General features: G+C 32.8%; 1 protein-coding gene across 1 annotated transcript in view; it reads left to right on the top strand.

Annotated features, from left to right (window-relative positions):
- The window catches only part of LOC143920056 (bicaudal D-related protein homolog), a 102,527-nt gene that overhangs the window by 1,591 nt on the left and 77,431 nt on the right, over window positions 1–23,505 (top strand). The window lies entirely within an intron of this gene.

Genomic DNA, 23,505 nt, shown 5'->3' with positions numbered 1-23,505 from the left:
GCATTTTTCCGGGAACCTGCATTTGGCTATACAAATGCTATTTTTTTTATTTGAAATTATTAAACCAAGTAAATAGATATTGTATCTACTACCGATAACATATGTATTGCAATGTATTGCATAATTATAAATTGCAGCCAGCCTGGCAGCCGCAGTTCGGTTATTGTTCTTTATTTCGAATATATTAATTTGTATTATTATGACGTATGGCGAATGGATGCGAAACTTGTGCATTGAATGCCAGAATGCTGCATAATGTCCGGTGCATTCAAAGAAGTATAGAACACTCTATGCTTAGCATAACAAGGAGAGATAGAATATGGAATACGTGGGGTTAGAAGTATGACAAAGGTGGTTGATGTAATGGTGAGAGTAAAGAAATTGAAATGGTAATGGGCGGATCACGGAACTAGAAAAACGCACGATAGATGAGGTAAATATACTACATTATTAAAAATAGTTTTAAAAACACTGCCTCGCCTCAATACACACAAATATAAAGCATTTGTAAAAAATGGTGGGGTTCGTCAAATTTGTACAATTTTTTTTTAAATATATAAAGGCAATGGACGGGTCACTTGGCTGGAAGAACGGACGATAGATAGACGAAAGAAGTGCTCGCATGGTACCCGAGAGAATGTAAAAAGGGATGAGAGTTGCTCAAAACAGAGATGAATGGAAGCGTGTTGGAGAGGCCTTCATCAGATGGTTTGATTTTAAATCATCAGCTGTAAATTATGATTTAAAACCAAACCAATATCGTATAACAATGCTGCAAAAAACGATATTCATACTTGAAACGAACTGCATACTGTGTATTTTAATTAGTTAGTAGCCGAATTGCACGGCGTCTCTCGGTCGAGTAAAAGTAGAATAGTAACTTTTTTTTAAATTATTTAAATCTATATGTACGTATTTCAAAGCTTTAGCTCGATACAAAAACGAAATGTAACCGTACGGTCAATATTTGTAACAATATTTTTAAAATGCAATTTTTATACTAAACTGAGTTTTGTTAATTTGTATTAGCCGAGAGTTGTTCATGGTAAAATTTAAAGTATATTTATATTATATATTGGTATATATACATATGCATATGTATATACATATATTATCACAGTCTTAAATTAGCGTTGACACATGCACATATGTTTGTATGTACTTCCCATCACATCGTTAGTACGGACGATAAATTTCGCCTCGTTAACACACTAAAGACCGCATGCAAAACGACGGAAATTAACGTCGGCCGCGGCCGGAAAGTATCTACTATAAAATTCAATTTGACCCCTGTAAATAAAATAAAAATCAATCGAACTATTTAACATTGACCGAATTTTGACCGACGATATTAATTTTATCCGCCTTTAGGCGACACACGTTACATTAAGCGTACGTATGTATGTATGTATGTGTATTATAATATGTCGATCGATCGGAACGTTTTCTAAATCTCAAATGGCGACCTTCAATTCTAGTTTTGCGATTAATAGGAAAATATTGTGTATAGTGTAAGGTAACTGTGCGTATTTTAATGTATTCTCGGCCACCTATGAAGTGTGTAGTTAATGGATAAAAACGGTGATTGCCTCAGCCGGTTGTGGAATTAAATTCACCAGTGAATTAATATGTATTGATCGTATCGGACAAATGAATAATATACATATACATATGTACATATATATATTATATTTTCGCTTGGAAATTTTCACACATAATTTTGTAGATTGATATGATATTGTGTGTATTACAAAAGTAGAGTATCAAGGCTGTTGCTAAATTATGCATAGATACGTATGTATGTATGTTACCGTTGATGTGAATTTTTGTGACATTTTTATTTTTCTTGGGCAGTTTGTACTGTTTTATTTGTGTATTTTGTAAATTTGTGTGTGAAACGATGCGTGTTTCTAAAAAATAAAATGTTCACTTTTTTTTTTTAGAATTTTTTGAACAATGGGTATATTTCTATTGAAAGTAGGATTTTCTGTTTTTTCTGGGACATATGTATGTATGTATGTATGTATTAGAAATATTGAAAAGTTATTACTTGCTAAATAATTAAAACTTTTTTTAATTACACTATACATATTTATTTATGTATATAGGTGTGTTTCAAATTTTGGCAACTTTAATTTTGTGCCAAAATAAATAACTTTTTATGGACATATACATACGTATGTTAAAGTTAAATATATTCCATCTAACCTGGTATGGTTAGCCTCGGGTGTGGTTAATGTATCACCCGTTGAAATATCAACGGGCACAACACTGTGTGTGTAATAATAAAATAAAAGTATATGTTGTAATGTTTCGCATCAAAGTTGAAGAAAATATGTACGTACATATATAGCAAAACATCGTGAAAAATATTTACTCGTATCATGTTTAAATTAAATTTTAGGGTGTCCCGAGTCGGGACACCCGACAAAACCGCGCGGGACAAAGTCGCGCAAACCAAAATAGTGCGACAACAAAAACGAGCATCGCGTATATAAACAAATATAAGCAAGAAAATAAATACAAAAACAAGAAATATAAATATTAAAATTAGGTCTATGAAATGTATAAAATAAGAATCGTTTATTTATTTTGAAAGTGTACTTCAGAATTTGTGCTGATCCTTCGATATTATTTTAAATTTAGGACATATAATTATATTTATTATGTTTCAAAAGTACACTTTCAAAATTAATAAACAAATCTGATTTTATCATTACTGTGTTCTATCGGATTTTTATTATAAATTACATTTGTTTTTAATATTTATATTACTTGTTTTTACAAGCCTCATGGTTTTATATAAATATATATTTTCTTGTTTATATTTATCTATATATGCGTTGCGCTATTTTGTCGCTGTGCGGTTTCTTCCAAGCGATTTTGTCCCGCGCGATTTTTTGACGGTTATCAAATTTTAGATATACAGAAAATTGCCTCTTAAATTAAAATACCTCATCGGTCTCATTTTATTACATAACAGAGATATGATATATTTATAACATAATATAAATATGATTTATTCATTCTAAATTTATCTCAAGTATGTACGTAATTTGAATGCAACCAATCAATCAATATACATACATACATACATATTTATAGGTACATATGAATAGAAGGATCATTCCTTTGATGATTACGTTTTTCACTTTGCAAAGATCAATAAAAATCATCAATTTTCATAACGTATACGTATGTACATATCATATTCACCTGGCATTGTCGAACGTCTACGATTACGAAACATACTAGAAAAATCGACCAAAAACAAAGAATTCATACACAGCAATTAATATAAATTGTAATTTATGAAGGAGCACGCACGCACGCACACGTTTCACACTACATATGTATGTACATATATAATGTATGTGTGCATAATACAAAAAAGTGAAATTTGAACACATTTACTTGCACACGTGTGGATTGGTAAGTGTTGAGATACATATTTCGCATTTTATTCACTTTCGCAGAGGAAATGTATGCGTGATAGTAGTCTGCTTCTCTTCAAATCGGCGGTAATTTATTTATGAAATTCAGTAGCCTACATATTCTTTTCGATACACACACACACACACACACACACTGTTAATTTCTCGGGAAATATTCATTCGGGAGAAATATGCGATATGCGAGAAATATGTTTAGTGTACATTATAGTATATTATATATTGTCTATGTTTAGTGTACCTATTTGTTGTGTGTTTCAACGGGTGAAAGTGAACTGAATGATAATTATAAATTAAGAACGATGATTCTAGGTATATTCGCGTACTTCCTATACTCATTATCTCGACCAGTGTGCGTGGTTGTCTTTCGGTTTGTATGTGTGTGAGTTGTATAAATTGCACTATCCGGTTTAATTCAGTCATTAAAATTAATTCGCTTTTGACACGCACTCTTTAATGAAATTATATAGTAGTTGCACATTATATTGCAGTCGGATTTCGGTTCAATTTCTATTTTAATTTAATGTCCAAACGTGTAATTGAATATGGCGGATTTGATTTTTAAATGCTTTTTATTATTACGAAATTATGTTCACAATACATCTTATATCTATTTTAATAGCTACTGATCTACTGATCGTTTTCTATTTTACAATTTAAATTTAATTTTGTTAGTAATCATAGTATTGTATTATTCTAATGTTAATGTACAGCTTAATAGGAAAACAGAGCTCAAAAACCTATTTACAATTTTTATAAATGCTCTTAATACATCTAATACATAATATTAGTTAAACATACTCAAAAGTCGACGATTGATAAAGTAGATTGTGTTTAGGTAATCCGTGTGTTATACCTGAAGGGTATAGACATTTTGTTGTAATCACCGAGACTCTTCACAAGTGTGTTAGTATGGTTATTAGTGATTCTGTCATAGAATCTACTGGTTAGTTTGTTAGTAATGTCTGTAACAAACGGAATATAATATATGGCATGCAGTTTTTTCAAGTCAGTATATGTATATGGGTGTATTATACATTATTTTTAGGGATAAATATGGTGGATTGATTTTTCTTTACTGATAAGTAAAAATACAGGCTTTATTTTAATTTCATTGAAGAATTTCTGGCTTTGAACTACTAAATGAGTTTCATTTATACCATAAGTGAAATTAAAGGCAACATTGAGCAGTTATATTTGAAGTGGCGGAAGTTCAATTTTCAGTTCCAAAAACACTATTTCAGTTTGACTTATTCACAAATTGTGGATCATTTCTTTTAATTCGATATGTCCAGAATCTCGGAAAAGTAGAATAAACGTATTACAGGCCACCACTATTTTTAAATATCGTAAACGCAAAATAATATATTTAATGTTTTGCGAGATAATTCTCAAAGTGAAGAAAAGTGGACTTTTACCACTTTCAAATATAACGGCTCATGTATACATATACATATGTATGTATGTAAGTGAACCCAAAATATTGGTACTAGTTTTGCTCTTGTTTTTATTTTATTTTTTTAATAATGGAACAGCAGCATATATCAGTGGTTAGCTTGTAATGCTGTCAAATGATTGACCCGAGTCACAAACCAGATCTTGGTTTGTGACTCGGACGCGATAATTTCCTATCAGAGTTTGTCAATTTTTCTGATATTCATTGTTGAAACGGTACCTAGCAAATTGGGAACCTTTTTCTATTTCTCGAAAGAAATCGTTTATAAAATGCTGTAAAAATGTTTATCAAATTTATCCACAGATATATCTATGATGCTCTTTAATTTATTTATCGATGTTAGGCCTTTTTGGTAAATATGTAAGTATATATATATATATATATATATATATATATATATATATATATATATATATATATATATATATATATATATATATATATATATATATATATATGTATTAAAAAATTAAATTTTCGGTCAGAGATCATTAGTTATAATTACAAAAAAAATGCCAATTGATGGTAATATACGTGTATGTAAGTTTATTGTTGGAATAAATGAACAAGATTATGATATTTCTATCATAAGAATATTATATTGTTTTTAATAAATAATATGCCAACTTATCGCAAGAGAAAATATCGTGGAAAATCAAGATTTTTCCGTACAATGAATTGGTAAATCGCAATTCGTCATCGTTCATATTTTTTTAGTCTTATTGTGTTTGAAATATGTACTGATGATTGCTTTAGCGCAAATTAAAATAGATATTTCTATGAAAAATGTTGTTCGATAAGTGATCATCAACTGAAAACATCGATGAATTAAGTCATTAGTACACTTTTAGGTCAGTAAAATTTTCTCTTCAACGCAATTTTAGCTATTGATTTTCCACATACATAAATATGTATATTGGATAGAGTCGACACATTAACTAAACATGTGTTTCGCGGAAAATGACCACAATTTCCCCTATTTTTTCCCCACGCCGCAAATGAAAACCTTGACCTTTGCGATACGATCGAATGATTTTCTCCATGTTTCGGAAAAAATCGCTATAAATCTGTCGCGCGAATGGTGAATAGTGTGTTCTTCAATTGGCCCAACAGCCTCAATATATCACTTACTGATCGGCGATACGTACAAGTAGCAGTAGACAATTATACCGCAAATATTCCCCCCAAGTGCAGTGTGGTCGAAAAGTCATGGAAATACCCATATCTATGTGTACATCTATGTCATATGTTTGTTATAAACAATTCTCACCTGTAATTTATGCGCGATGATATCACTGATGATCTCTCTCTCTCTCTGTATCTCTATCTATGTGTGTCGAGCGTGACTCACATACGCTTTTCGAATTGTATACATCTCAAGTGACATATTATCTCGTATATTATAGGTTTCGTATGCAGATTTCGAAAATGACATGTGTATATTTTATACGGGTACGATTCAAAATTAAAACTCGTGGAAATCGATACGTTTGCGGCCAAGAGAAAATCGTATCGTCCCACATATTCATATTATAGTAATGTTCTTCGTTACACGTCACGTTTCTAGTCGATTTATTTATTTACATATGTCGCAGTGATACATTAGAATTATTAATTTAAACGCAAGCGAATAACTAGTTCAAGTGGTATGTATGTATGTATATTTTTTTGATCCGATTTTCCGAGTCATCTGTCCAAATGTACTGATCGATACTTTTTTTAGTTATTCGATTATTAATTTGATGTAGTTTTGTCTAATTAATTCCTATTTTTTTTAATTATTTATATATTCAATGATGAATTGTGATCTTGTGAGACTTTTGCGGTTGTACCTGTCTTCAGTCTAGCTTTAATATTTTTTGTGATATCGATCAAAACATGATTGACGTGTCCTTCGCATTTGATTTTTAGTGTGTTTTTAAATTAACCATATCTAACTATATTTTTTTCTTGAATTAATAAATCTAGCGTAATGATGGGTTTGCCGTATTTCTGGTCCATACATTCGTATAGTTCTCACACTCTAATTACACTATTATGTTTTCAAATAGAACGATTTCCGATTAAATGTTGGATTAGTAGCTGAATAACTAAACGAAAGATAAATTAACTATTAATTGAGGAAATTCCAAACCATCAAATTTAAATTTTTTTCAAATTCCAATTATGGAATCGAATAATTAAATTAAATTTTGAAAGTATTTATTACTTGGACTCTTTGATCACGAATACAATTTTAAAAATCCGTTTACTTCAGTGTCCGAAAATTTAACTAGTTAAAATTAAGACTATAGTTATTCACTCTTTGGATACAGTCAGTTGAAGAGCTTCAGGTGATTTTGTATTACATAAAAACGAGTTTAATGTGTTTGTTTACGAATTACACTGAGCAACAACCAACCCTTGCAAATGTAGTTAAATATATGATATAACTGATCCAATCAATTCATGATAGCTCGAGAAAAAATGTGTAAGAAAAAATAATATTTTTGACTTTTAAAATTCACTAGATAATTAATTATAAGTATTTTAAAGCTATAAAATCAAAAACAATAGTAAAAACATGTGACTATGAATTCCAATACCCACTTTTGGCGCAGCAATACTAAATTTTGATTTTTAAATAAGTATTTATACTGCAAAAGCCGAAAATCTGTTTTTGTTTAAACGCTTATACATATCTCAAACGAGAAGCCGAGAAAAATCATTGTCATATTCGAATTTAGTGGGTCAAATTTAGTATATAGATTGCTTATTTTCCGCTCCGGTAATTTTTCTTGTTGCTCAGTGTTATTTTGCCACTTCCCATTATTAGTTATTTACATATGTATGTAGGTTACTAATTCGACTGAGGTATTATTATACCGAGTTGACACGATACAATTGCACTAAAATCGTGTTCGCTAATTTGGTAACTCTGTCGTTACTCTTAACGTGGCAACGTCTGATTAGTGTACGAGTAACTTCCGAATTATCAAAATGGCGTACTCGGTCTAAGCATCGTGTCAACCCGATATTAACTAGGGTATATAAAAGCGATTTTAACCTAACCTAACCTGACTGAACTCTCTTACCGGAAATTTTATATAATAAACGACGCACACAGTATTTCTATGTCATGTTGAATAGTACAAATTTCCGTTTAAAAAACAACTATAATATTTATTAGTTGACTCGCGGCAGGTAGTACCGAGATATGCTAAAAAATCGATTGTTGCTATTTACTATATCACGCATATATGTACCTATCAATATAATACATATGAATGTGTATATTTCGATCCATCATATATTTACATATGTATATCCAAGATATTCCCTACTATGTATTCTGTTATTTGGAATTTTATGTGTATTTTTTTCCTTATGTTAATTTTTATGCATTATTTTTTATGATATTTTTCTGCTTTTGATTTTTTTTTTATTCTATGTACTTTTTCTCTAGTTTTTTTATTTACATATTAGCCACAGTGACATTACAAAATACTCTAAAGCGTCACTGTGACCAGACATATAAGCATAATACAAATATTATATATATATACATATATGTATATATGAAAATTAGTGAGACGTCTATGTTATAGATAATATTTTTTTGAAGGCATATTCAAATAGTGGTGACATAGTGGGTAGAATGGTTGTTGCCAATTTGATGGAAGAACCGCTTCGACAATGAAATCAGATAAATTCAAAAAATTCTAATAGGAAACGATCGACTTAGAGTCACAAATATCCAAGTCTGACAAGCAGCATTTAAGTCAATACTCAGAATAAATTATTTTTAATCGAGGCTAGCTCACGGGATCGAACCCGCTGACCTCTCGGTCTGCTTAGTATCAAAGCAACCATCGAGCCATACTGCTGGCTGTTTTCTTATGTAGGCCATTGTGGAGCATTTGATTCTTCCTGTAGTGTTACAATGGTTCAAAATTATAAATGAATATTATATTAAGGACATGAGATCATCATAATTATCATCACGTAAAAATTTCGTCAGAAAAATAAAATCGACCATATTAATCATTCGCGTGAAAGTATCGATCCAATCGCATGCCTTGACGTCAAAATCCAATGCAAAAACAGTAATAAAAAACCAAAACTAAGTAGTTGTACTAAATTTCACACAATGACGAGCTAAACGCTGTTGCACTTCTCGTCTCGACAATGACCGGCCGAATTTTGCCGAATTTGCCCACTTTTCGCAATCTAAGGTGGTCAGCAATTTGCACTTGTGTGTGTGTGTCGTTTTGAAATTTCGCACAGTGGAAATGGAAAAGTGTAACGACCGTGTGCCGTTTAGTAGTGTCGGTCGTTCCCCGCTTGCATTATTATATGTACATAATGTATATTGAATTATTCTGTTGTTATTAGTGTCGTGTCGCTGTGACGGCAATTATGGCGTTAGTGTCGCCGTATTATTTTATCACGTATATACATAGGTCTGTATGTATGTAACTGTGGCCTTGCCTTTCGATCGAACCCTGTGTGATAAGATACGGCGTGTGCGCGATAGTCGTGTGTGGGGAAAATCAATGTCGATCGAAAGCGGACACGTCATTGCCGCCATTGGAAAAGTGTTGGTAATGACCCTTATCTATATTTCCCTTGCGAAACGTTTATAATACCATGGCTCAGATACTAATGACGCGATAAACGTAATTCTGACGTGTTCCGTGCTAATTTTCGTTCGTATGCATGATTTGTATATATGTATGTATGCATGTATGTACATAGATTCGGACTTGGTAGTTCTTATTTAATTTATTTTAAAGCTTTCGAACGGATACGTTGGAAAACACGGATGGATATTCATGACTAGCGTGGCGTAGACGTAACAGCAAGTAACAGCAGTAGCCGATAAAATCTATTCATACTATGCAGCAGTGTACATGTCACCGTAACGTATCGAGCAAAACCGGTTTTCTTTGGCCACTGTGTATGAGAATATTCACGCACAACGTGACGTCATAGTAGCGAGTTCACGCGTACTAATGAGAGTGCGTATGCGCATGTGAATATTTTCGGAAACGTCATATTGTGACAATATTGACTTGACGATATGACGCAAGCAATATTGCGCCGTATCGTCGTGTTCTGTAATGTATATGTAAGCCTATTTTGCCTTGCACTCGGCTAAAACTTGTCTGAACGTGGCAAAACGTACCTTTCTGTGTAATATGAATAGAAACTGTCGTTTACGTGAGCTTCTATGCTGTGTTGTGGCCGTGAACTGCTGGATAGTATGAATAGATCTTTAACTGGCGTCCCAACTAGGCGAAATCCACTTGAATATCAACTGGCACTACATTATATCAACATACATATATGTACATCAGTGGCGTGCGGTGGATATTTCTCTGTTTCTATCGCAAAACTTTATTTACGTTTGTGCGAGTAGGATACAAGAGGATGCTGTGACGTCATACTGCATCCTTTTGTGTCCTGCTCGCACACACGTAAGTAAGGCTGTGCGACGAAAACAGGGAGAATTTCACCGCACGCCACTGATTTACATACATACAAATGTATATGTAAAAAATGTGATTAAAAATAATGTTAAGAATTGTGCGCAATAGGTGAATTTTGTCGACGAATTCGTCACCGCTGGGCAGACGGGAATTTGCAGGCTTCGCTTACATCTCTTAGTATTTTGGACTAAGTACCTGGAAATTCGTATCAAACCCCCCCCCCTCCCCACTCTCCTCGGCTCTGGATGTAGCTATTTCATTTCTGGATGTAGCAGTATGCAATAAAGAGAAAAATATACGATATTTATTGGTCAGCTAAGACCAATAAGAACCGCTTATTTTGAGTTTTGCATATGGAAAGGATTCATAAGAAAGCTTTTCGATTTAAGACTACTCAAATTAAATATGGTAACGTAAATAATTTAGCACAGCGTTATCGACACAAAATTTTCAATTCAATTACCCCAAATATGATTCAGTAGGATGATGGAAATTTCCACACCTCTTAGAGATCGATTTAGATCAATACAAGGTGTGGAAACGATAAATGATAAATAAACCGGCGAACAGACCTTCAATGTTGTATTTATAGATGGTTGATTTCATTCATGGAAATTTGGTAAGGGATTTGAACGCGTTAAAATTCGCAACCCTGAACATTAATACCAAAATGGGTGTGAAGTGCGTTTAAACCCATTTTATCGCTTCGTATATTGTGGAAACATACCTGAGAGTTATGGGCACACGAATGACCTCCGTTCGACTGCATACCTATGTATGTATTATATTATATTTGTATATTATCTTTTGATTATTCAAACACACCCAGATATAATTATCTGTTATGCCAAAATATGTATCCGTATACGTGAATAATTTTATTGAACCGCTGATTATATTATTGTGCGCTCAAATTCAACCTTTGGATGAGTCAATCCGCACGTAACGTGTAATTTATTGTGTAATATAAATGTAAATATGTATGTATGTATGTATGTGTATACGGATTTTTGTGGGTTTGTTGTGTTGCGTTTGATTATCGATTTGGAGATTTTCATTTTATGTAATCCAATCTTTGGATTGTGGGAATGTTTTGTTGAATTTTCGATTTAATTTATCGCGTTTAGAAATTTGATTGGCTGTCGTTTGGTTTCCGACGCGTACATTGGTACTCTTGTTATAATATTCGATTCTTCAGTGGTGAAAATTGAAGTTTTCCATTTAACATTTCACAATTTGACAAATTAGGTGTAATAGGCTCGACGGTGAAAATTTGCATAGTAATACTGGTGTCGGTCGATTTATTGTACTCTGGACGTGTTTCGTGCCACATTTTCACAATAACTTTTTTATACTTTCTTTATTACTTTTATATACATATGTATACGTATATGTATTAAGAATACATATACATATGTGATATCACGCATGGAATAATTTCACAATTTGCGAGTGATATTGTGTGTATTTATTTATTTATTTTTATTTTACATACATACATATATACAAATATACCAGAAAGGCTTAACAGGTAAGTCCCAAATGCGCCTTCCTGGTCTACATAATTATTACATAGATACATGTAAATCTAAATATCTGACATCTATGTTCAGTATACATGTATTTACAAACATCGTATTAATACGATAAATAACGATGAATAACTTTCATGTAACAATACGAATTGTATATTCGATAAACAACCACAGAGACATCTATGGTGAGCAATATGGCGAAACCTAAGATATAACAATAACTAAAGGTTCGCAACAGAAAATTGGGAAGGAACCGCCAATTTTACAGTAATCGTTTCAATGAAAATCAGAAAAATTGGCAAATTCTGATAAGAAACGATCGACCTAGACAAATCAAGGTCTGGCCAACAGCGAGACTTAGCGGGGATTCGAACTCGTAACATCAAGTACGAAATAATTCAACATTCACCACTAGACCACGCTGCTGGTTATGTATGTATGTATCAAATTATAACTAAGGCCATTGAAAATTTTACTTTATTTTCAAAATATTTGCTTATATGCACATATCTGTGTGTCATTATTCGTTACATGTACTTATAATGGTCCGTTTATATTGTACTGTACTGCACGTCAACAGCTCGGCACAGCAATGCACGGAAAAGACTACTCGTATTCATACTGCACAACACCGCCCTTTTTCGGCACGTTCATACTTATTTTGGACGAATGCCAGGCAAAATCGGCTTACATATACATTATAGAGCGCAATTTTACGGCGCAATATTGCTTACGTCGAATCGTCAAGTTAATATTGTCACAATATGACGTTTTGGTAGTAAGGGTGCACTCGCCACTATGATGCAACGTCGTAAAAACTGGTTCTGCTTGATACTTTTCGGCGACATGTACTGCTGTATTATATGAATAGATCGTGTCGGTTACTAATCTTTCATTTACGCCACGTACATATTACGGAACATATATGAATGTCTCCATTTATAATGTACTAAAGAATATTTTTCGTAGTGCTGTTTGAGCTTGAGCCGGGCTTTGAGATTTTTTTTTTAAGTTTGAGCTTTGAGCCGGCTTGAGCTGTTCTATTATAAACGAATATGTACAAACGTACATTAGTAATCTGTCATATATCAATTGTAACAATCTTTGTAATAGCAAATGTTCCCAGCTTCGATAGGAGACTATAATGCTTCCACATATACATAAATAAATAAAATAATATTATTAGTAAAAAATGTTACTCTTACAGAACATATTCAAACTGTTTTGAATGAATTTTTCGCAGTTTTTTTTCAATTTTTTACCATATAATAGTGCTTAATAGTATAATGCTCCAGTCTGATGTTTAAATTGGTGCATTTTGTATCAAATACACGAAATAGATTGACGTGAAAGTGAAAATCGGACTACGTGTATACAAAACTGTTCCTTGTCATAATTTGTATAAAGTCCTCTTATACTAACACTCGAACTATCTCATAGAATGAGAATAGAACTATCTCATAGAATGAGAATCAAACAGATTCTCATAGAATGAGATCACGATCTCGAATTACATACATATCCGCAATATTGCACAATGTTTTAGACCCGCTGCACAACAATTGCGGTAACTTTACATAATCTCTACAATAATAGTGTGACACTATGTGCCTATCCGTGACACACGCCATCACACACACACACATTTTTGTTTCGATCACTTTAATTAATTCGTTTGATTTATGATTCTACGCCGAAAATTTTTCCAGGAAGCATTTTCTCGATTGAAACGCGTGACAATTTTTTCCGCCGAAATGCAAAAAAAACGTGTTTTTCGACAAATGAAAAAAATACCGTGTTCAACTGTACATAAAGCACGAGTCGTCAGCCTTTACTTATGTATGTATGTATGTATGTAGAAGGAGCTCGTCTTGAATACGTATTATTTTGTCATAAGTCGTGACGACTCATAGTCGCGGTGAAGTCATGTGATGAATCGTCCAGGCACGACCTGGACGATCGTCGAAGGCCTCGGAAACAAAGGAAATGTGTAGTAAAACTGAAATGAATGGCTCGTGTGATGTTGCACAATGCGTTACTAATAATGTCTTTTAATTGTTATTATTGACGCTTTGAATGGATTGATTGAGTCTTCGATGACCGCTACTGTAGTGTGTTTGTACTCATTTCTAGATTAACGTATGGTATGATATGTATGTGCGCATGCTTTTAGTATAGCGTGTTGTAATATTTCTACTGTAACGTGAGCTTGACATGAGTAATCCCTTCTATGTATGTATTATATTAATATATTCAGTTCTGAAGCTATGTTTCTAAACTATAGCGTGCGCTCTATGCACTAATTTTAACTATAGAGTATGCTCTAGGCTCGGGTTTCTTTATTAGCATACATATACATATGTATTACACTTCTACGATGAAAAAGATTATAGCATGTGTAAATTTGTATATTATATCGTGAATTTTAATTTATGTGCTTTTTTAAATACACTCTGTTCTGTTGCATTGTATTGTAGGCTTAATACTAACTATATGATCGTACCATTATCATTATTGTATGCAAACGTTTGTCTATAATAGGAATATGTGCTCTATTGCTTTCATATACTTTAACGCAATATGCATTATATGCTTTAATTTTTGCCAAAGTATAGAGTGTGCTTTTAGCTCTCGCTTGTTTAATGGCGTATGCTCTATACATATATTCGTTTGTACTTTGACTTACTCCATACGTGAAATTTTGCTTTTTTCTTGATTTTCAAAAGCTTTTTATTGTATATATGTATGTATGTCTATTATGTTCACAACACATTTGTATAGTTCTTATATATTTTAATAGTTTCTGATCCGTGGTTCATGTTCTATTTTACACATTTTTTTGTTAGTAGTAATACTATTGTCATATTTTACTGTTTGAGGCATAATCGGAAAAAGCTCAAAATACCTATTCTCTATAATATATTCATGTAAATATGTAGTAAATTTAACTTTATTGCAGTGCTTCTTGCTATAAATTGCGATCGATATACGTAATGTCTTCTTCTATAGAGTATACTCTACACATACATACATTTCTGTTTTATATCATGCTATCTCCGTACATGTTTATGTTATGGCATGGATCTAAATGGTACTTTCAACAACATTGTGTACTATTTTGGCGTTTATTTATTAGCATGTGCTCTACACGGGCGTTTTTATTGGAGTGTTGCATTTTTCTATGGTCGTGTGCTCTATGTACATATCTGAGTGTTTTTACCGTTGCATTTCTGTTGGAGATCGTTTACATAAACCGATTGAATTTATTTCAAAAACTGATAGAGTACACGCTATAGTAGCATTTTGAAACACTCCGATGCATTTAGTCCATTATTGAGCCAATTTGCGTTTTAAATTCATCCCCTATTTTATGGCACGTAAACCACCAGGTGCACTTTCCAACGACCGTACGTCACAAAATTGAATTTCAGACCGCAGCATATGTAATACATAGATGCCATTAGAAGGCAGATGCTCTCAACATATAAATATTGTATTATATTCACGTGACCTAATATTGTAGACGGTAGCGTGACCGAACGGTACATTTCAAATCCTTTACACGCTAGACATAGTCGGAAAAAATCAGCATTAGCATTTCTATGGATCGAAAATGATTCGTTATTTGCTTGTTTAGCACATATCGTTGGCGATGGATCCATTTTGCGATAATAATAGCATAGTGAGTTGGTCACAACTTTCTACGTGTCCAATCGTATGCGAGTTGAATTTTGTTTATCGTTAATTTATTATTAAGAGCGATGCAAAAAATACATATTGTTAATCGAGCGTCAAATGACTGGCGTACATACGTGTGAAGCGATTTTCATAATTGGCAATTTGGGAAGTCGTAGTGTTATTTTTACATATGACTAATTGTAGCGGTGGCCATTTTAAGCTAATTATCGTTCAGGCGAAAGTTTTTCCGGTTGTTTTATATTTATTATTTAGTTTTTGATTGTTTTTTTTTTAAAGCAAACGCTTTTTAGTCGAAGGTAGAATTAAAGTTGCAATTAGTTTCTAGACAAAAACAAATGGCGTGACAAAATAGTGTGTGTTAGTCTAATTCATGGCTTGCAATTAGCATCGAGTATAGTTTGACAGGCGTATCTTGTATTTGAATGATGCCACAGATTGTTCTGGATGTCTGTTTCACAATTTTGCCCTTATCTGGTCGGTCTGTATGTATGTACATATATCGGTTTAAATTTTAATAAAATAAATGATACTTTCATTCTCAGTAGAATTTGGGCATCTAAATAAATATTACATTTGTTACGTTGTGGGGACAAGTTTATATTTAATTTAACCAGCAGAATAGACTAGAGATAAATAATCATAAAAAATCTCTCTATGGTATTATATTTATAAATAAAAAAATCATTTGTGTCATGTTTATAATAAGGGCAGCTTTTTTGTACTGCACCTAAGGGGCGGCATATAGTGCACGGACTTTTCTACTCACGGTATTCTTACGTAGATATATACATATCTAGATGATTTTCAGAAGACGTAGATAATACAAAAGTTTTTTTGGAAATCGGTGAAAAACTGCCAATCAACAGAAGTGGTTTTCTTTTAATATTAGTCGCAGTGTAATTCACTAGCATAGTTTTTGGACCGGTTCGGGGACTTTGGATTCAAAAAAATAATTTAATTTTCTTTAAAATACGAATTCATATGTTCATCACTGCTGGCTGTATTTGGATACTCATTAAAATCAAATTTAGTTAGTATATGTTATTAATATTGTATGATATACTTGTCCATGTAAATATCCTACATACAGTAGGATATTTACATGGAAATCTGTTATTTTTAAATTTGCATTAAAAAGACCTTGAATAATTTTTAAAACATCAATTATTATAAAGTTTCAATTATTATTAGCATACATTTAAATAAAATTACAAAATATCCACCTCCTTGGAAATACTTTTGAAATTTAATATTATATTCCATACAATTTCTAAATGTGTATTGAAAAGTTTTTTTGAAAAATATAAATAACTTTTTATCAAATTAAAACAACCCTTCAACACCTTGATATCAACGAACTCTAATCAAAATTTTAAAGATTCATTCAGCCGTAGGAATAATTTAACTCAAAAAAAAAAATTATTATTTTATAATCACCGTCATAAATCACCCTCAAGACTTAATTACAAAAATGCGACACACTCGCAAAGAAAATATCAGACATTTCAGACGAACACGCGAAATTTAATACACACATAAAAAATATTTGTGTAAAGGTTATTGCGATAAGAAGTTCAACGACATCCACCTTCGAGAAGGTAACCGCGGGAAATGCGTCAATTGGGGTAGTTTTGCGGTCGAAAAATTTTAACCCTGGGGGGGTGAACGATACACCTTGGCCCGAATAAGCAATAATACGCCATTTGGATCGATTTTTTTTTTAATTATTAGGCGAGCACGACTCGAAATGCTAACCGGTGAACTATTTTTTTATGCATACATACATACTTACCCCAAGGCGTAACTTACGACGCTGTGAGAGACCATGAACGATACTCTCGAGACGGACCAATTTCGCGCATCCACTTTCATAGTGGCCATACATACTTTGCCTCGACATCGAACCGGTTAAACCGGTGGCCAATCGCCATTACGTCATCAGTCTATTGATCTGAGTCACTTGACTGTGCCCGTTGGGCATTTATTACCTAAGTGCTCTCAATAGTGCCGGAGATCTTTGTTGGCTTTGTCCAATGGTGGTCTTGCCATGGGGTCTTGACCGAAATTATGTTTGGGGAAATCGAGAGGAGGGTATGTCACTTTCGTTTGGTTTTGCGAATGAACCGTTCAGTTTGCGGTTCAAGGTTGGTAGTTAGTTGGTGAATCAGCGGGGACAATGAGCTCTTTCTGGCGGTCAATTCAAGGTTTTGCAATCTAAAAATTCTTCACTGTAACGCTGTGCGAATGTCTTATAAAATGATCAAGTGCTGATTTTATCGCAACGTCCGTTAAGGTCAAAGTAACGGCTGAATCGTGGTTAATAGATAGAAGTTGAATCAGTCAGTATTAGCAGTATTATATTATGTAAGGGCAAACCTTTTCGTTATACAGATCTAACCATGACAAAGGTAACTGACCGGAATTGGTCCGACTCTGACCTCTCTTTCGTTCCGAAAATCTTAAATTACCAATGAAAAAAAGTTTGACCATATTTGATTATCTTCTAGGAAATCTTCTTTTTTATGAAGTCGTTCTTTATACTATACATATTTTGGTCAGTATTTGCCTTAAAAGCTTTTTTTTTGTACAAATGCAGCTGGATAAGTCGATAGAATCGATAGGATTTCCGCTCTCTATTCGCTCTAGGGGGGTCAACCGGGCCGAATCGGCCAGAGTGCATTTATGCATGCAAATACGGTAAATGACTCATCAGTATCAAAACGGTCGTAAAATATCACGTCAAAATAGAAAGAAACACAGCGGTAAAGCATCGATGCTCTTCGACGTCCGATTATAAGATTGTTTATACATTTGCAAACTATCTATTTAAAAAAAATCAATACACACTCGTGACTTTTAAAACAGGTTACTAGATATGGACAAAAGAATATATTTTATTTTATTAATTATAATAATCCATCTTGAAGTGACGCGTATAATATTTCATTTTTGTGCAAAACAGAAATATCCTAAGTAGCCTACATTTCTTAATAACATCTTATTTGTATTCCAAACTTAATCTTATGAATGATTTCGTACAATCATTATTTGCTTCCGCGTGCTCCGCACTGATTTGTTCTGAAGGAATCGTTTCGCTAGCCAAGTCCATTGTCATATTTGTACTAAAAAAAAAAATTGTTCAAAATGATGTTTGATAGTCACAAATCAGAATATTCTTAGTCAAAATAAAAAAAAATATCTTCAACGGTACGCCTATACATAACAATTCGCCAGTACCGCGAAGGCAACAAAATTGAGACAGCGAGTCCGTGCAAGCGAACGACGCGGCGAACCATCCCATAACAATCCACTACCACTACCTCAGGTAGGCCCAATTCCGGTATCTGAACTTCACTAATCCGAGTGAACAATATCAATATGGATAATGATTTGATTGCTTTTAGGGGACTAGCCTAGTCCCTATAGTCCAATGACGGCACGCCACTGATGCATATATAGGTACATATATATGTATGTAGCATCGAACGTTATTTGTTAATGCCTTGATATTGTGCTACATATATAAGTACTTATTCAAAAATGAAACAAGTGTCATGTTTCGTGTCAGCGAAAAATCTTCAATATGTTAAATACACAAATATTTTACAGTATACCTTAATTTACGAAAAAGCCCATTGATCCGTTCTATGTATGTAAATATTTTATTAAATTTTCTTGTGTAAATTCACGGCCATATTTTCGCTTTAACATGAGTCTGAAATGGCAAAGTTATAAATTTGTAGCCAATATAATCGGCAAACTTGACCGGTTCAATGAAAACAAGTTTTATTTTACAATGTTCGGATGGCTCGTCGTTTCAATTTTTGTATAAAAATTGTCACTCAATGGAATCGTCTGTTTAATGTAATCAAATGATTAAGGCGTCCGTAGGTTTGAATTCATTAAATGTGAATTAGCAGGCGAGTTCATTATGAGGTAGTATTTTTTTATTCATTAATACTAGTAAAATGTAATTACTTTGACACACATTTTATTATATTTATTTAGTGACATATCCTTGAGCAATTTGCACGGTGAAATTTTCCATTTGAGTGGCGTTGAATAACAATGTGATGCAATAATGCAAATGCTCAGCAAAAAGGTCATACATACATATATGCAACGATCAACTATCATATAAAGTATGTAAAGCATTCAAAATATTCTTACTTTTTTGTATCTGAACTAGATTATTATATTATATTGATAGTTATTGTTTTATCGTCAAATTGAATCACAGTTCAAGGGGCTAAATTTACATTTGAATACAGAGAAAAGTGTGTGCCTGAACATTTGATAAGAAGATGATTGGGAGAAACGTTTCAATAGATTTAGAATAAAGTTCATTTACATATATGTATGTACGTATGTTTATATGTATATGAGCCGTCATATTTGAAAGTGGCATAAAATGAATAAATTATTTTTTGAGTTTAACAATACTAAAAAATACTGGTGGCCTGCAATACGTTTATTCTGATTTTCCGAGATTCTGGACATATCGAATTAAAAGTGAAAACAATTTGTGAACTAAATCAAACAGAAAGTGTTTTTGAACTTCAAATTGGACTTCCGCCACTTTGAAATATAACGGCTCGTATCATATTATATGATGCATACCAGTTAGTATTTATATTTCACGATTTTTTTTAATGGATTATTCTTAATTTGCATAATTAAAATCTACATAATTTCATATATGTAGATTTTAACTACCTATATAAATCCAATGTGAAATAAGGCGCAGACACAAAGAATTGTACGGCACGGCGTTCTTAAGTAGACTCCAGCTGTGAATGGGCGCGTTTTCATGACAATGTTCATGTCAAATATGGGAATCGCCGTAATCAACCACTGTCAAACTTATGTACATAAGATTACCAATTTGTTGGAAACGTTTCAATGAAAATAAGATAAATTCGCAAATTCTGAGGAAACGATCGACCTGGAGTCCCAAATCCAAGGTCCTGACCAGCAGAAACCAGTGACCACTTTGTTCAAATAATTATATGCTAATCACTAGTACATATGTATATTCTGCTAGTGAGGTATGAGTTGGAGCAAAGACAGAATCTACCCATAAAAGCATGTTAACCCTTTGAATGCTGACCAACGCCGATCGGCGTTTTGCCAACAATTCCATGAGCCTGAAATAAACAAGAATACTACCCGCCAAGCGTTTCCAGGTAGCATTGAAAATAAATGCATTTAACATGGGTCGTGCAATCCGTGTCATTGTTTATAAAGATTGGTTTAGACCGGAATTTCTGAGTTTATATCCATAGCAAAATTTCTCGATGGAAATCCCTAATTGATGAGTATTTTAGATTGTGGCTTGGCATTTAAGATTGTGAGCATTACATTTTAACAACAATGAAGAAGATTGAACTAATTTTGGAAAAATACATTAATTAATAGACTTTTTTTGTTTATTTTATATTGTGGCAAGATATATTAGAGAGTTTAAACACACCTTTACAAAACTCAAAATTCTCGGCGGTAGTTATCTAGGGTTTGTTTGGATTAGCTGCAATTTTTATAACTGCTTTCTATTGGATTTCTAAATAATTCTAGTTGGAAATGTTGGCGAAATTTTCAGCGTGACGGACTTTCAACAGAAAAGACGTCAGCACTCTAAGGGTGAAATATTATTTTTATGCATTTAAAACTTAAAATTTAACACTGCTGTCATGCGAGGACTTCTGGGTACTCGTTTTTTAGTACATATGTATAATATATAAGAATATTTTATTTTAAATACTGGTTTTACCCGGCTTCGCTCGGTATTTGTAATATAAACCGCTTAGCATTGTATTAAATTTATTTGAATAGTTTTATTTTATATAAATTTATTTGAATACTCATTTGTTTTTTTTTATTAAATTGACTGTCACGAACAAACAAACATATATACTGTCTCTTTCGAAATTATATGTATACCAGAATCCGGCGCCTTCGCCCCCGGGGACGTCGAATCCTTTGAATCGAAAAAAATCGATTCAGTGCCTATGAATCGAAAAAAAATAAATCGAATGTGTCGTCTACGAACCAACGAACGAAGGTTACATACATGCATAGAAAGTCTCTTTCGAAATTATATATTAGATTACATTCATAATAAATTTTCTGCACAGCGATTACCGATTTTCCCCGATAGCCATATCGGCCTAAACGTTTGACAAACCAGACTAACTGACGCGCTAAATCGAAATTGCGCAAACGCGTCATCGTCTCGCATAAATGATAATGCAATCATCGGCTACCAGACAGACGCGTGCTCAATTAAACGACTTTTTTCCTCTGTTTACACTTCGCTTTTTTGACGATTCGAATGTCGGTCGTTTTCTAAACTGTTCGTTTGACTATTTCCAACATGCGAACGTCATGTTGCGTATAATCCGTTTGAGCGATAAGCCAAAAAAAAATCCAACATGAATGACACGCGTGAAAGTGAAGTACTGTTTCTTTCAGTGCGTACGTACATTGAATCGGAATCGTACTTGTTTATTTGTAGTTATTTATTCGACACGATGACGTTGAAATTCGCACACTGCATACGAAAAAGACTCTGGCAGACAGCGAGTGACTTTATCCTTGTGTAATTTTATCGTTTTTTGTACGGAATGATTCACTGTTTAGATTACGGATTGTAATGGCAGATCGTCTTGCGAAAAGATGGTCATAATTGAGATTTAGAAATTTATTTAAATTACTTTTTTTTTTATTACCAGCCAGCAACGTGATTCGGAGGTTGCGTTGATATTAAGCATCGAGAGGTCGCCGGGTTCGATCCCGTGAGCTGACTTTGATTGAAAAGAATTTATTCTAAGTATTGTCTTTAATTCTGCTGGTCATACTTGGATATTTGTGACTCGAAGTTGAAGTTTATCAATTTATATGATTTCATTGTTGAAGTGGTTCTTCCATCAAATTGTAAACAACCACCCTGCCCACTATGTCACCACTATTTGAATATGATTTCCAAAATTTTTTATGTATAAAATAGATGTCTCGCTAATTTTCTATAATATTATATGCTGCTGGTCGGACTTAGATTTTTGTTATTCCAAGTCGATCGTTTCCTATTAGAGTTTGCCATTTTTTTTTTAATCGGTTCCTACATCAAATTGGCGAAAACCATCCTACCTACTATGTCACCAAAGTATATGATTGTTGTCTCGCTAATTCTTATGTATATGTATGTTACAGTGAAAGCATATTTCAAGTGAAAATATACTTACTTAACTTTTTCTATATATGTATGTATTTGTTTTACTCCAAACTTTTTTACTTCATTAGCCCAAACTCCTAATTAATCTGCTTTAATTATCTTGGGCACCATTCAAGCTTCTTTGCCGTCCAACTTTTTAGCTCATTACCATCTCAATATTTTCTCTGTGATGTCTATCTTCGTCACAATTTTCACCCCATATATAATATTTCGCTTTCTACCTCTTCTCGTTTTATATATGTACATAAATAAATATAATATATAGCATAGAGAGCACACTGCGCTTCAAATTTTGAGTGCACTGCAATTTAACCAGTTTCATTTTTGATTGATTGAAGTATACATAATGTCAAGTATTAGACTACTTTCACAGATCGAAATGCAAATCTAATGAATAAATGGGAAATTTTGATATTTTCTTTTGTCATATATGTATGCATATCAAAATAATTTGATCATTTTCAATTCATCTTTCTATAAGTAACGGTTAAATAACGTTGTAATTTTATATGAATTTTTATTCGAGTACATCAAATTGTCATAATTTTATCACTGACGAGTATGTCATTTAAAATGAAGGCAATGAATGTTTATATATTGAATGCAGGCAATGGTATAGTATGTTAATACTATTAAAATAATTGGCAATAGTATGTTAATA

Source organism: Arctopsyche grandis, chromosome 12 (assembly GCF_051622035.1).
Source record: "Arctopsyche grandis isolate Sample6627 chromosome 12, ASM5162203v2, whole genome shotgun sequence".
NCBI classification, from domain to species: domain Eukaryota; kingdom Metazoa; phylum Arthropoda; class Insecta; order Trichoptera; family Hydropsychidae; genus Arctopsyche; species Arctopsyche grandis.
This window is presented reverse-complemented; position numbering and strand designations above follow the sequence as displayed.